Genomic DNA, 4,753 nt, shown 5'->3' on the forward strand with positions numbered 1-4,753 from the left:
CTATAAAGGTACACTACGGGTATCTCCGAAAGTGTCTGTTGGGTTGGCACGGATCGAGACTGGGATTTGTCACTCCGTATGACGGAGAGGTATCTCTGGGCCCACTCGGTAATGCATCATCATAATGAGCTCAATGTGACTAAGGCGTTAGTCACGGGATCATGCATTGCGGTACGAGTAAAGAGACTTGCCGGTAACGAGATTGAACAAGGTATTGGGATACCGACGATCGAATCTTGGGCAAGTAACATACGAATGACAAAGGGAATTGCATACGGGATTGATTGAATCCTAGACATCGTGGTTCATCCGATGAGATCATCGTGGAACATGTGGGAGCCAACATGGGTATCCAGATCCCGCTGTTGGTTATTGACCGGAGAGGCGTCTCGGTCATGTCTGCATGTCTCCCGAACCCGTAGGGTCTACACACTTAAGGTTCGGTGACGCTAGGGTTGTAGAGATATGAGTATGCGGAAACCCGAAAGTTGTTTGGAGTCCCGGATGAGATCCCGGACGTCACGAGGAGTTCCGGAATGGTCCGGAGGTGAAGAATTATATATAGGCAGTCCAGATTCGGCCACCGGGAATGTTTTGGGGGTTATCGGTATTGTACCGGGACCACCGGAAGGGTCTCGGGGGTCCATCGGGTGGGGGCACCTATCCCGGAGGGCCCCATGGGCTGAAGTGGGAAGGGAACCAGCCCTTACTGGGCTGGGGCGCCCCCCATGGGCCTCCCCCCTGCGCCTAGGGTTGGAAACCCTAGGGTGGGGGGGCGCCCCACTTGACTTGGGGGGTAAGTTACCCCCCTTGGCCGCCCCCCCCCCCCCATCTAGATGGGTCTTGGCCGGCGCCCCCCCTCCCAGGGGGCCTATATAAAGGGGGAGGGAGGGCAGCAGCACAACAACCTTGGGCGCCTCCCACCTCCCCTGCTACACCTCTCCGTCTCGCAGAAGCTCGGCGAAGCCCTGCCGAGATCCCGCTACATCCACCACCACGCCGTCGTGCTACTGGATCTCCATCAACCACTCCTTCCCCCTTGCTGGATCAAGAAGGAGGAGACGTCGTTGCACCGTACGTGTCTTGAACGCGGAGGTGCCGTCCGTTCGGCACTCGGTCATCGGTGATTTGGATCACGGCAAGTACGACTCCATCAACCACGTTCATTGGAACGCTTCCGCTCGCGATCTACAAGGGTATGTAGATGCACTCCTTTCCCCTCGTTGCTAGTATACTCCATAGATGAATCTTGGTGAGCGTAGGAAAATTTTAAAATTCTGCTACAATCCCCATCAGTGGCATCATGAGCCAGGCCTATGCGTAGTTACTATGCACGAGTAGAACACAAAGTAGTTGTGGGCGTTGATGTTGCCAATTCTTCTTGCCGCTACTAGTCTTATCTTGTTTCGGCGGTATTGTGGGATGAAGCGGCCCGGACCGACCTTACACGTATGCTTACGTGAGACAGGTTCCACCGACTGACATGCACTAGTTGCATAAGGTGGCTAGCGGGTGTCTGTCTCTCCTACTTTAGTCGGAACGGATTCGATGAAATTAAAGGGTCCTTATGAAGGGTAAATAGAAATTGGCAAATCACGTTGTGGTTTTACGTAGGTAAGAAACGTTCTTGCTAGAAACCTATACAAGCCACGTAAAAACTTGCAACAACAATTAGAGGACGTCTAACTTGTTTTTGCAGCAAGTGCTATGTGATGTGATATGGCCAGAAGATGTGATGAATGATATATGTGATGTATGAGATTGATCATATTCTTGTAATAGGAATCACGACTTGCATGTCGATGAGTATGACAACCGACAGGAGCCATAGGAGTTGTCTTTATTATTTTGTATGACCTGCGTGTCATTGAATAACGCCATGTAAATTAGTTTACTTTGTTGCTAAACGCGTTAGCCATAGAAGTAGAAGTAATCGTTGGCGTGACGACTTCATGAAGACACAATGATGGAGATCATGATGATGGAGATCATGGTGTCATGCCGGTGACGAAGATGATCATGGTGCCCCGAAGATGGAGATCAAAGGAGCAAAATGATATTGGCCATATCATATCACTATTTGATTGCATGTGATGTTTATCATGTTTTGCATCTTATTTGCTTAGAACGACGGTAGTAGGTAAGATGATCCCTTATAATAATTTCAAGAAAGTGTTCACCCTAGCTGTTTCGAAGCACCACGTGATGATCGGGTGTGATAGATTCTAACGTTCGCATACAACGGGTGTTGACGAGCCTAGCATGTACAGACATGGCCTCGGAACACACGCAATACACTTAGGTTGACTTGACGAGCCTAGCATGTACAGACATGGCCTCGGAACACGGAGGACCGAAAGGTCGAGCATGAGTCGTATAGAAGATACGATCAACATGGAGATGTTCACCGATCTTGACTAGTCCGTCTCGCGTGATGATCGGACACGGCCTAGTTAACTCGGATCATGTTTCACTTAGATGACTAGAGGGATGTCTTTCTGAGTGGGAGTTCATTGAATAATTTGATTATATGAACTTAATTATCATTAACTTAGTCTAAAATCTTTACACTATGTCTTGTAGATCAAATGGCCCACGTTGTCCTCAACTTCAACGCGTTCCTAGAGAAAACCAAGCTGAAAGATGATGGCAGCAACTATACGGACTGGGTCCGGAACCTGAGGATCATCCTCATAGCAGCCAAGAAAGATTATGTCCTAGAAGCACCGCTAGGTGAAGCACCAATCCGAGAGAACCATGACGTTATGAACGCTTGGCAATCACGTGCTGATGATTACTCCCTCGTTCAGTGCGGCATACTTTACAGCTTAGAACCGGGTCTCCAAAAGCGTTTGAGAAACATGGAGCATATGAGATGTTCGAGGAGCTGAAAATGGTTTTCCAAGCTCATGCCCGGGTCGAGAGATATGAAGTCTCCGACAAGTTCTTCAGCTATAAAATGGAGGAGAATAGTTCTGTTAGTGAGCACATACTCAGAATGTCTGGGTTACACAACCGCTTGTCTCAGCTGGGAGTTAATCTCCCGGATGACGCGGTCATTGACAGAATCCTTCAGTCGCTTCCACCAAGCTACAAGATCTTTGTGATGAACTTCAATATGCAGGGGATGGAAAAGACCATTCCTGAGGTATATTCGATGCTGAAATCAGCGGAGGTGGAGATCAGAAAAGAACATCAAGTGTTGATGGTGAATAAAACCACTAAGTTCAAGAAGGGCAAGTGTAAGAAGAACTTCAAGAAGGACGGCAAGGGAGTTGCCGCGCCCGGTAAGCCAGTTGCCGGGAAGAAGTCAAAGAATGGACCCAAGCCTGAGACTGAGTGCTTTTATTGCAAGGGAAGTGGTCACTGGAAGCGGAACTGCCCCAAATACTTAGCGGACAAGAAGGCCGGCAACACCAAAGGTATCTGTGATATACATGTAATTGATGTGTACCTTACTAGTACTCGTAGTAGCTCCTGGGTATTTGATACCGGTGCGGTTGCTCATATTTGTAACTCAAAACAGGAACTGTGGAATAAACGGAGACTGGCAAAGGACGAGGTGACGATGCGCGTCGGGAATGGTTCCAAGGTCGATGTGATCGCTGTCGGCACGCTACCTCTGCATCTACCTACGGGATTAGTTTTAAACCTCAATAATTGTTATTTAGTGCCAGCTTTGAGCATGAACATTGTATCTGGATCTCGTTTAATTCGAGATGGCTACTCATTTAAATCCGAGAATAATGGTTGTTCTATTTATTTGAGAGATATGTTTTATGGTCATGCCCCGCTGGTCAATGGTTTATTCTTGATGAATCTCGAACGTGATGTTACACATATTCATAGTGTGAATACCAAAAGATGTAAAGTTGATGACGATAGTCCCACATACTTGTGGCACTGCCGCCTTGGTCATATTGGTGTCAAGCGCATGAAGAAGCTCCATGCAGATGGACTTTTAGAGTCTCTTGATTACGAATCATTTGACACGTGCGAACCATGCCTCATGGGTAAGATGACCAAGACTCCGTTCTACGGAACAATGGAGCGAGCAACCAACTTATTGGAAATCATACATACCGATGTGTGCGGTCCAATGAGTGTTGAGGCTCGCGGAGGATATCGTTATGTTCTCACTCTCACTGATGACTTAAGTAGATATGGGTATGTCTACCTAATGAAACACAAGTCTGAAACCTTTGAAAAGTTCAAGGAATTTCAGAGTGAGGTTGAGAATCAATGTGACAGAAAAATAAAATTCTTACGATCAAATCGTGGTGGAGAATATTTAAGTCACGAATTTTGTGCGCACTTAAGGAAATGTGGAATCGTTTCACAACTCACGCCGCCTGGAACACCTCAGCGAAACGGTGTGTCCGAACGTCGTAATCGCACTCTATTGGATATGGTGCGATCTATGATGTCTCTTACCGATTTACCGCTCTCATTTTGGGGCTATGCTTTAGAGACTGCCGCATTCACTTTAAATAGGGCTCCGTCGAAATCCGTTTGAGACGACACCGTATGAATTATGGTTTGGGAAGAAACCTAAGCTGTCGTTTCTTAAAGTTTGGGGATGCGATGCTTATGTCAAGAAACTTCAACCTGAAAAGCTCGAACCCAAGTCGGAAAAATGCGTCTTCATAGGATACCCTAAGGAAACCATTGGGTATACCTTCTACCTCAGATCCGAAGGCAAGATCTTCATTGCCAAGAACGGGTCCTTTCTGGAGAAAGAGTTTCTCTCGAA

This window comes from Triticum aestivum, chromosome 1D (genome assembly GCF_018294505.1).
Source record: "Triticum aestivum cultivar Chinese Spring chromosome 1D, IWGSC CS RefSeq v2.1, whole genome shotgun sequence".
Lineage (NCBI taxonomy): Eukaryota > Viridiplantae > Streptophyta > Magnoliopsida > Poales > Poaceae > Triticum > Triticum aestivum.